The sequence below is a fragment of the Pinus tabuliformis genome, chromosome X (genome assembly GCF_031772625.1).
Source record: "Pinus tabuliformis cultivar Carrire ecotype Pingquan chromosome X, CPIR1, whole genome shotgun sequence".
Taxonomy (NCBI): Eukaryota; Viridiplantae; Streptophyta; class Pinopsida; order Pinales; family Pinaceae; genus Pinus; species Pinus tabuliformis.
Genome location: NC_142308.1, coordinates 1,686,418,660 through 1,686,430,971, shown reverse-complemented (window position 1 = coordinate 1,686,430,971; position 12,312 = coordinate 1,686,418,660).

The window sequence follows — 12,312 nt, the reverse complement described above, 5'->3', positions numbered from 1 at the left end:
AGATGCTCAGTGGAGCAGTTGACATGATCCAGAATTGCCTTGTTTTGAGTGTTTTCAGGTGGAGAACTTTTGTGAATTGCTGTGGTTACTTGGCCTTGTTCCTCTAGGGGTAGGAACAACATGTTTAGGGAATTTGGATCCCTTGATTATTGACATTTCATTCTCAGTGAATCTAGGCACAAAAATGTCTATAACAGTTGCCCTCTAAAGTATGAGACCGTTTATCGGGTGAAATGCTTTATCCAGGAGGGTCCGAAGTTCATCCATCTGCTGGGAGGAGACCTGTAATAAAATACAATACAATACATTATGATTCATACTGCTTTCATGATCTAGCTGAGGCGGGCATTCCCATGCTCAGCTTTATAAATTCATTTTTGTACATAGAACAGACGATTGTCTGATGGTAGACTGACAATTTTGGTGAAAATTATCATCCTTTGAGTAGGATGATCATCTGCTGCAATGATGTACATGTCAAATGTCTTTATTTTTCCTGAATATATATCGCAGCCCGGATGGATGAAACTAGATCCAGGGTCTTCAAACTCATTCGATCTTCACTCTAAGTACAAGTCGATCCATGTGAGAATTGCGTTGAAGTCGAACATGGAAGGACATCGCTTGATTACCGGTCAATAATGTAAACCGTTAACAAGCGCGAGAGGAATCACCGATAATGATAATGACCCTCAAGGTACTGCAGTACAATTCACGTGGTGTGAATAAAGGACTTGGCGTCGAACACCACGCAAAATCTTCTGGTCGAAGGTCATTGATGTATACCTGTCGCCGGAAGTGAGAAACTTGCCATTGAGGCATGCAAGCTTCAAAGTACTGAAGGGGTTGTTCCTAGATCAACTCCTTGGATAATGAGCTGATGTCGACAAGGAGCGATCCGTCAAAGGAGGGCCTTAATGAATCCCACATCAGTGACACGGAATGGAGCTAATGATTTTAATGGAGGTGAAAACAATTTGTGACATATGATTCAGGGTGGCGGTCATGAATGGATGAAGGATAATGTATGGCAGTGGATGGGACCCGGTTGACTCTTTCTGAATGACTTCTCTTGAACATATGGCGACACTGATGCGATGGATTGGTAGCATTACCCCAAATATGGATGGTATGGCAAGACCATGGTGATGTGACCGGTGAATGAAACAACCCAACCCGATTATGGTACGGAGGAAAAGAGTCATGTTCAAGAGCGACCTGCTACCATCAAAGTTTTCTTGATCTTTCCCAATTTTTCCCCAGTCATTGCTGACCAGTACCTCTTTATTTTTGTCAAGCTTGAGGAGGATAACATATGCTTGTTCTATAACCTGCCCTTCGGGCAAGCCCATCGCTATGTTTTAACGAGCTTAGCGATAGTGAAACTCGTTCTCGTCTAAAGACAAGTTTGTCGCTATTTAATAATTTTAACGAGTCTAACGACAAGGATAACTCGGTCCTTTTCATTTTTAGAGAGTCTGAAAAGGTACATAAAGTTAACTCCAAAATTCCTTTTTCGTCATCTAATCCCTTAAGTCCGAAAAAGTATAAAACAATACAGAAGGGATGAGTTTTCGATAACTTTAACGAGCCGAATAAAACAAGCGCTCAACCTTTTTGTGCAATAATCCCTCAGGTCCAAAAAGATTAAAATCTAGAGGAGGGATAGCTCTTCCTGTCCTTTAACGAGCTGGAAGGCCAAAACTCGGCAATCTTTTCATATTTTACGAGTCAGTTGAAAAGAGCTTAAAGAAGACTCGTCTTTTGAGGAACGAGTGATAAACAGGGATAGCAACTGATTCCAGGTACAGGTTGGAATTTTCCAATCACGGCAGTGTCACAAGGATGGCTAGGTGAAATCACTCCTCGCAGCTGTTCCTCAAAATGGGTAAACAATCATATGGAGGTGAATGATCGACCAAATGACAAGTGGAGGTGGCAGGTGCAAACACGACCAAGGCTTTTATGGCTGATAAATTTACGATCACAGCGGTTATTTACCGGGATAGGTTCATTTTTTAGATAAAAATGAGCTTAAACTCTGGAGGAAACATTGCTCACTGCTTATATTTATTTTTTAACGAGCATGAAGACCGCGTTAAAACTGCTCGGATCTTGCGTTTATTTTTTAACGAGCATGAACTTTATGCTAAAACTGCTCGAATCTTGCGTTTATTTTTTAACGAGCATGAACTTTATGCTAAAACTGCTCGATTATATAGTCAAATTTTGATTTTTACCATAAATAGCTTTTCTCTTTTCAAGAATAGTACTGCATTCTCAATCGCTGCAACAAACGTGGTTAGAAATGAATAATATTTGCATGAAAATGAGATTATAACCCTAATATTTCGCTTTGAACTACGTAAAAAGCCACTAAAAGGTGTTTTTACCTCTCATTTTACCATTTCATTTGAATTTGGTTTGTTGGAGCTCTGGAGGTGCCTCTTCCCCTTTGATTTTCACCAGCTGATTCCGGGAGATTCTGCGGACGATTTTTAGCGCCGTCTGGACCAGGTAGGAGCTAAACCCTAGCTCTTTCTTTTCATGGTTTCCTTTTTCAGTTTTGTGCCTATTTTCCTGCCCCCATGAGCCCCTGGGGTTTCACTAGGGCACTCTGGCATCAGCGCAGGCAGTCCATTCGAAACCTGCGCTGAATGTCAAGCTGCCTTAAGGCAGTCTGACCTTCAACGCAGGTAAGACACTTGCCAACTGCACTGATCTCAGAAAAACAGCTCTATGCACATTTTTTGATGAAATTTTGCCAGTTTTTCATCAAACTCAGGAACTTACTCCTTCTCTTTTTTGTTTTGTAGGGATCTTTGAACAAAATGTCCCTTACATGGCGAGAACGAGAACATGAAGAGGAGGACATGATTGCCCTCCATGACCCTGTCACGGTGAACGCGCTGCGGAACTATGGCCTGCTGAAGTTTTTCCGTATCTCTAGCATGAGAGCACAGATCTCTCTACTTCAGTATATGATTGATGCTTGGGATCCCATTAACCAAGTATTCTAGATTAGGGGAAAATCTATCCCCTTGACCATAGAGGACATTTACTTCTTGACTGGACTGTCAAGGCGGGGTGCCCCCATTTCTTTGTCAGGTTTGGCCCGGGGGAATGACTCCGTGAGAGATTATGTCTGCCAGTATTGCAGGGAAGGTTCCCAGCCGAGCAGAGATGGCAAGGTTGTTATCCGTCAGATCACTGACAGGTCTCTCAGGTCCATTCTGTATACCATTGGTAGCATGGCCGGTAGCGCATCTCTACATGTTGCCAACAGATCTTATGTGCAGCATGCCTTGGAGTGTCTCCAACCGAAAGTATTCAACTGGTGTGATGAAGTACTTTCTCAGATGAAAAGTCAATTGACCAAGGTAAAGGACGGGAAGCTGAAGAACTTTGGGTATGGTTCTATTCCGACTGCCTTTGCCTTGGAGAAAATACCACTGATGCAGCCTCAGTATATCGCACTCGACTTGCCTTCTCCTACCGAGCCACGCATGCAGAGATGGGTTGACCACATGTCTAGGCACGCCGGTCAATCTCAGGTTACTTTCACTGATACCTTTTTCAGGTGGTTCGAGCGCCAGGAGATGGTCTATTCTGAGTACCCATATGTTGGCATGGATTTCCGAGGTGATCCGGATTTGGTGCTACCGGATGGCGAACAGTGGGGCGCTATTGGTAAAACTTTTGACCATATCACTATTTACTGTTCTTACTTATAATGTCCTTGTGCTTTATTCTATCAAGACTTTAATCAAACTCATGTGTGCGTGCAGATGTTGGTCCTGTTCGTCCAGCAGCTCGCCCGAAAGTGCCAGTTGCTGCCCCAGCAGGGGAGACTGCTGGGAGGGTTATTCTCCGCGACCTTGATGTGGCAGAGATTCTTACAGCTGTGCAGGAGCAGGTTGAGAGCCTTACACTTGGCATTCTCGATGTGAGGATTGACGAGTTACCTTTACAGTTTCAGCGACATACTACTGGTGTGCCTAGACGATGGACTCGTCTCTTGCGCATGATTGCACAGGCCGTGACGTGCTATCATGAGCATCACTAGACTATGGTGCCCCCTAGCATTTTGAGTTTTTGGGTCATATGACCGATTTTGTCTTGGTTACAGAACATTATGTATGAACTATGAACAGCTTATATATATTTTGATTTTCGAGTTTTATTCTGGTTGAGTTATATGATCCATATATACAATCATTGATGATGTGTCTCTTTTATAAATGTTGCAAATGTCTATCTAACACATAATTTGCTAATGAATCGGTTAATGTGTTTAAGTTTCTGGAAATATGCTGGTATTGAATTGAATCAAACTGTCTTTCCAAAATCTTAACCCTTAGGAACATGCGATAAATAGCTGGATTGCGAACGGAATATATACCATTGAGTTGTAGTATTACGAGCTGTGAGTCTAGCCTGACAATTAGTCGGCGTATGCCACGTGTGATGGCATCAGAGAGTAGTTCTATCAACGCGCTATACTCAGCGATGTTATTCGTTGATTGCCCAATACACACTCCTCTGAAACTTACTAACTCGTCGCTTGGATCAAAAATGGCCCAGGCTGCGGAGGATAGGTTCCGCGAACTACGACTCGCTTCGTCGGCATATCCAACACATGTCTCCAGAAGGTTTGACATCTGCAATAAATGAAAAAGGTAGATCACTCGACCAGGAAAAATACTTTAGCGAAAACAAAATACAACAAAAGCATACAGGTTACTATTAAGCATAGTAACGCTTGAGGTACAACCCGTTGCGGGGTTGCACTAGTGGAATTTCGTCATAATCCATTAACTCGTAGGCTCCTTTTGCTAACACCCTTTTAACAATATAGGGGCCCATCCATAAAGAATTAAATTTTCCTGCTCCTAATTTGTCGGATTCTTGGTCGTAAAGCAAGACCAAGTCACCCTCAGAGAAGATACGGGGTTTGACATTTTTGTCGAACTGCGCCTTGACTTGTCTCTTATGGGCTTCGTTAGCCAAAGCGGCGTCACGATGGGTTTCATCCAATTGGATTAATTCCAAGAAACGATCCTCTTCTTCCGAAGTTCCGGGGAGGAGATCAATTGCGAGTTTAAGCGACGAAATTTCGCACTGGATTGGCAAGACTGCTTCCAGGCCATACACCAGTTGAAAAGGTGTGAACCCGGTCGCGTTCTTTACCGATGTTCGGTAGGCCCACAAGGCTGAGTACAGAATTAGGTGCCACCTTCTTTTATGAACCCCAATCATCCTTTGCAACATACGCTTCAGGACCTTGTTGATTGCTTCAACTTGTCCGTTGGCTTGCAGATAATACGGGGTAGAGCTGTCGTGAGATAGCCCTAGCTTGGCAGCTAATTCGACCATCATGTGATTGCGAAAATGCGATCCATGATCTGTAACTATAGCCTGTGGTACGCCGAACCTGGCGACTACATGATTGAAAAAGAAAAGGGCAGCTGTTTCATCAGTGTTATCCAATGTAGGCATCGCCTCGGCCCATTTGGTAAAATAGTCAACAGCGACTATAATATACCCATGCCCCCAGGTCGAGGTGGGGTTACTTTGCATGAAATCGATGCCCCATTTGGCGAAAGGCCCAACAGCAACTATTGGCTGTAAAGGTGCAGGTGGTCTCCTGGTTTTGCTATCAAAAATTTGATTAGCATGGCAACTTCTGACTGCGATTATGCAATCTTTGAACATGGTTGGCCAGAAGTATCCTGCTCGTAAGATTTTTTGTGCTATTGCATATCCAGATTGATGCCCCCCACACGCGCCTGAATGACACTCATTCAGGGCTTTTTCGGCCTCCTCATGGGTAAGGCACCTCCTCAGAACTATATCGATACCACGACGGTAAAGTGTATCACCGACGATCATGTAGTCTTTTGCTTGGTATCGTATATGCTTCTGTTCAGAGTGAGAGGTGTTAGACCTGAATTTTTGGGTTTGGAGATAAACTATGATATCTCCATACCACTCATCGCTTGTAGATATCAGAAACAAACTTTCATCCACGATTGACTCTTCTGATGTTTCATTGTTGGATGACGATGGGAGATCGCACAATAATTCTGCGAAAACTAGAGCTTTCTTTGATTTGGATTTTAGAAATTCCAGATCAAACTCTTGAAGGATCGCTATCCATTTTGAATATTTGCCCCCCAGCAACTGTCGTGACAGTATATAAGTCATGGGGTTGCAATCTGACAAAATGGTAGTTTTCCGAAAGAGGACATAATGTCGAAACCTTTGAATCGCTTGAACAGCTGCAAGCACTAGTTTTTCAACATAAGAATATTTACTTTCTGTATCATTTAAGTTTTTACTTAAATAATAGATAGGATGTTCAATTCCGTCGACCTCTTGAACTAAAACCATCGCAATGGTCGTATCTGCTGCAGCCAGATACAGGTTAAAATCTCTTTGATAGTCCGGGGCGTACATTAATGATGCTTTTACTAGACAATCCTTCAGAGCATCAAAGGAAGCTTGCGCCACCTGGTCCCAGACGAAAGGTACATCCTTTTTCAAAAGATGAGTATAACCTTTAGCAAGTTCTGCGTAATTTGGAATGAACCTCCTCAGAAAGTTTGCTTTCCCTTGGAGTTTCTGAATCTGAAGCAAATTTGAAGGTGGAGGCAAATTAATGATTGCCTGAACCTTGCAAGGGTCGAGACGAATCCCATCCTTAGAGACTACAAAGCCAAGTAAACGACCAGAACCGACGCAAAACACACATTTGTGTGGATTGAGTCTTATCTTGTAGTATCACCAACGTAGAAATATCTCTCTTAAATGCTGCGGATGGTCAGTCCGCTTTCGCGAATGAGCCGGAAGGTCGTCGAGATAAGGTTGAACAATGTTCTTGATGTCATGGAATGCATAATTCATTGCCCTTTGAAACGTCGCCCCTGCGTTCTTTAAACCAAAGGGTAATTTTCGATAAGCGAATGTGCCCCACGGACAAATAAATGCAGTCTTTGACTGGTCCTGTGGGCGGATATTTATTTGATTATACCCGGAAAATCCATCCATAAATGAAAAGATTTCACATCCGGCGCATTCATCAATTATCTGGTCGATGAAGGTTGTAGGGTAGTTGTCCTTCGGACAAGCTTGGTTTACATCCCTATAATCGACACACACTCTAATCGTCCCTTGTTTCTTCATAACAGGGACAATATTCAATACCCAATCAGTTAGAGGAACCGGGTAGATGAATCCAGCATGGAGAAGTTTTTCAACTTCCGACTTAATGGCAGCGGCTTTCTTGGGGTGCACCTGCCGAAGCCGTTGTCTTACTGGTTTGACATCAGGATACATTTTAATTTCATGTTCAACGATACTCGAGTCTATGCCTGGCATTTCATCATATGACCAAGCAAAGACATCTCTGAATTCGCGAAAAAGAGCGTTATATATTTCCAGTTCTGAAGGGGAACAACCTTTGCCGACATAAATATTCTCTACAACATTTGTTTTAGTCGAGATATTTATGGCTATAGTCTCTTCAATATTGGATAAGTTTCGCTCGGAATCCACCGTATTTACAGTATTTGTTAGGAATTCAAAAACTGAATGGTGATAAAGGTCACGTTGAGTATCTTCTTCATATTCCGGAAGAAGGGAACGATGGTGGTGATCATTCCATGGTGCCCCCTTAATCAACATTGATTGTAAGATTCCTTCGTCAGTCCCATGTACTTTCGACCAAGGATCTAATGGGGTACCATATTCTCCAGGCCTGTCTACCCAAACGCTTGACGAGCGTTGATTTGGGTTCGCCTCCCATGCTTGAAACATTGATTGCTACAATATTTCTAAAGGGCTTGGGGGCAAAACAATTGCATGATCCATGTCGACACTGTCTTTTGCGACCTTCATGGAAGATATCATGTTGCAGGTTGCTACAAACGGTATATTTCCTATGTAAATAGGAGGCGGTAGCGCGAAAGTTCCCATCATTGTGGGGTCTTTCAATAATCCTACTCTGATATCTTGAAGTGAATGGTTGCTTTCATGGATCATGGGAATGCTTCCTGTAACTTGTGAACCATTAGGGAGGAAGTTCTGTTGGTCAACGACCGTAATCCCTCCTTCAAACGGGAATGCGATCTTCCTAAAATAAGTCGACACAACAGCTGCCATGGCATAGATCCATGGTCTACCTAGTAGGATGTTGTAGTCAAGATTCCCATCGATGACCTCAACATCAATTTCTACTGTTTTTCCTCCCAGTTCAACTTTCAAGTTATTAAGGATACCGTACGAGGTATAAGTCCTTCCGTCAAAAGCTTTTAATGTCATCGAAGATCGCGACAAGGTTGGAGATCCTAAAGTTTTCCAGCAACTCATCGACATAATACATGTTGATGCTCCCTCATCAATAATTGTTCTGTGAACAGTTTTATTGAGGGCTTTCACTTGAATAAGGAAAGCTAGTTGAGCTGGTAACTGAGGATCGTATCCTTTGTGATCAAAGAATACAAGATTGGAATCCTTAGGATCAACCCCACCAATAGCCGATAACAAAGCCTGCCTTTGGGATGGGCAATTTTGTAATACCTCAAGAGTCGACATAGCGGATGGCGATTGGGCCAAATCTTCCACTATGTTATAATTCTTCGCCGCCCTGGCGCGAGGATTAAACATCGACTTGTGTACTACTCTCTTTGGCGGTTTTATTGTTAATTCAGGAATGATGGGCGGTACAACTTCTGTCGAAGTTGTTGTTGAACTACTTGGTTGATCTTTACCTTTGTCGTTCGACAGCTGAGGATTCCCGTAATCTTTGTTCCTTGTCGAAATCAAAGCATCATTCTGCTGTTTTGAAACTGACAACATAAGTACTTGAGACGGGGAAGCATTTCCACTATCAACCATATTTTGACCTGGGTTGGGAAATGGATCACTTAACACAGCTGAGGTTTGGGAACTTTTAAAGAACCTCTTTAACTCAGCTTTGTAGGGACAATCCCTTGTCCAGTGATCCTCTTCATCACATATCATACATGGACTTTTTGGTTTCCCTTTCCCAGGAGGGTTTGAAAAAGTTTTTCCAGGAGATGACTCACCCTGTTTCTTCTTCTTCCCTTTGTTTTGCCTCTTCTTGCTCCCTGGTTGATTGGTTTCTTTGCCTTTATCTGCTGATACGGCATTTACTTCCGAAGCAAGAATTTCTTCTTTTGCATTTTGATCCGAATTCTTACGGGCTTTCTTAGACGAAGCCTTTATCGATTTCGCGTTTGCCGTGCCAATCACGCCATCACCGGCATGAGAGTCACTATTGGATTTTGGAGGAGGAGGAATTGAAAAATCCGGTCTAGGAGCGTCAGGTATTTTGTCGTAGAGCGTGCCAAACTGAGTATAAACTAAGTCCAGATACTGTGCACGAGCGATAACTTGCTCCTCTGTTATGAACCCCCCCCCTTTGCCACATCTTCCGTTATAGCAGGAAGTAACGACTTTATAAACCATTCAGCTAACAGCTGATCGGGCACGTATGTTTTAACCATTCTACGACGACGACGCCATTCATGTATATGATCAAATATATGAGTGGCAGTTGTCTGCTTGAAGTTGGTTAATATTTCTATCCCCGTTTCATACCTTATCGGTAATTGAAAATGGGTTAAGAAAGTTGTGGCTAGGGAGCTAAAATTGTCGAAAGAGGCTCTAGGTAATTCAATATACCATTTAGCCGCTGGACCTGTCAATGTCCTCTGAAAAAGGCGAAGCCTGATCGAATCATCGTTCAGGGTGTTCGACGAGCACCACAGATGAAAAGTCATCACGTGATTCGATGGGTCTTCACCTGTATTTCCATTGAATTTAGGAATGTCAGATGGAAGTTTGTGAGGAATCGCTGGCCACCAAGTGGCATAAGCAATCGGATCGTTGGTTAACCAGTGTAAATCGGGTAACTCTAAAGTCGCCACGAATGGTAACTGTTGATTCAGGTTAGGCGAAGCATAACCGGGGTACGATGGAATCGCTTGAGCAGTGGGCCTTTGCATACCAGCATAATGTAATTGATGTTGGTATGACTGATACGGTTGGTGGACTTGACCACTGTAAAGTGGTTGGTTTTGACCGTTTTGGATATACAGTTGTCTACTGTTCGCAAAGATCTGCTGCTCAGAACCTTGGTATACCTACTGGAATTGTGGTTGTTGGTATTGCACTAGCCACGGTTGTGAAGCCATGTTCTGTTGTGCTATGCTAACCGTTGGACCAAGGTGTGGGGTAATTGTACCCGTTTGGACCTGTGTTGCCCCACCAGTTGGCGATTGTGGTTGTGACCCATGTTCAAGGGGCTGTTGCATTACAATCTGAGAAATCTGAGGTTGACATGCAACAGGCATTGCTTGAACTTGTGACACTGTTACAATAGCCGGTGTGGTTGGGATGTTCGTCATAGGTACAAACTGTTGCATAGAATATACAACCCTTGGTTGTTGAGGTAGCATAGGTACCCAACCACTTGATGTAATTCCAGTATAACCTGAATACTGTTGTGAACTTCCATATGGGTACCCTCCCGGAGGGGGTAATGAAAGGGCATACTGCCCCCCATACGGTAGCAATCCGGAACTCAAGGGGATTGATTGTCCTTGGGGACTGGATTGCCCAAATTGACTTCCAATTTGGCGAGTCTCAACATAAGAGTTGCCGGATATTACTCTGGATGAACAAACTGGAACAGACCACACTGTCGAAATAGTCCCTTGGTGGACTCCTTCTAGCGGTTGTGAGCTAGTTGGGACAGATGGTATGCCGGCAAACATTGTTGGAGTGACGGCAGGGGCTTCTGCTGTCGCTATGTCGTTCGACACAGTCCTAGATGTTGACGGTTGTTCAGACATTTTAAGTCTATCCAATAGATTGCCTAGCGATTCTACAGGAACCTCCACTTGTGGTGAATTAACTTCTGATGAAGGAAATAGAGTGACCCCGACTCCAAAATGAGTTGGAGTACTTGCTTGCGGATCCTCTGCAATTTCCTCTATCGCAATCAAACCCAGTGGAAGAGGAAGACCGTCAGGTCCGTAAAATATTTCTGGTGCCGAAGAAGGGGGTGTTTCGACAGCGACAGTTGTTTGAGGAACAAAACCATCTGGACCGGTTACAGATGTAACTGGTTCAGTTATACAAGTATTTGCCCCCGGACTAGGATCAATACTACTATCCTTCGGTGGCTGTTGAACTTCTTCTATAGAGGCAGGGTTTCCAGAAATGTTTGGAGTAACCGGAATCTCAGTTGTAGTTGGAACACTAGTTCTAACTTTTATAGGAGATTTTGAACCGGTTAAACGAGTTCGCTTTGTCCGTACTGTTTTCGATTCTGGAGACAAAGACGGTTGACTTGTAAGCCTCCGCGAACGACGGGGTTTCAATTGACTTTCTTCCACGATTGCGGATTACTCGATCAACCAAAATATTAAAAGGGGAAATTTGTGTTTCCGAACTGAATGAATTTTATTAGACGCTTTAGACACAACTTGCTTTTTCAGTTTTAAAGAGTCGAGAAAAAGCTAAAGATGACTCTAGTCTCCTTCGATGTTTTAACGAGCCCGAAGTGACAAATGCTCGGATGGAATTTTTCTGTTATAGAGTCTGAAAAAGGCCAAAAGAAACTGCTCTGGAGATCTAGGCAGAGGGTGTGCCAAACTTTTCGCAAAACCACAGAATACGTTTTGCGGTACGGGTGGTTGATCTTCATGAATGCTGTGTTCACTGCATTGCGATTAGTAGGGCGGCTGACACGACTTCCTAAGGATAAAAGATATATGCCTATAGGGGTCTCCCAATATATACGCGACGGTACATGGGAGCACAAATCCGTATTAGCGTCACCGACTCTCAGGAGGAATCACCCACCTTCTTCGAGATCGACAGTCACTATGTTTAACGACGCCGGAACACGTCTCTAGCCTAGACCTCTATGTTGTGCGTTATGTTACAAAGCGTTGTTAGATTCATTCAGTTTATTTTAGGTTGATCTTTTTAAAGTTTGCCTTTCAAGGTTCACCACGAGATGTATGATACAAATTCCTAAATGTAGTCTAAGATGATAAGCAAGCTTTACAATCTTTCAACTTTGAAAATCCTAGCTACTAAGGGAAAAGAGAGCGACTATCTTTTCTCAAAGAGCAATAAGCACACTCTAATGCACTTTCCTTAACTCCAACATGCAAACTTATCAAATGCAAAATGCACAATGCAGGTGTTTGTTTTCACTTTCTTAGTATAAATGCCTACAAAGAAAGCTTTTTGCACAACTTTGAATTTGCTTTT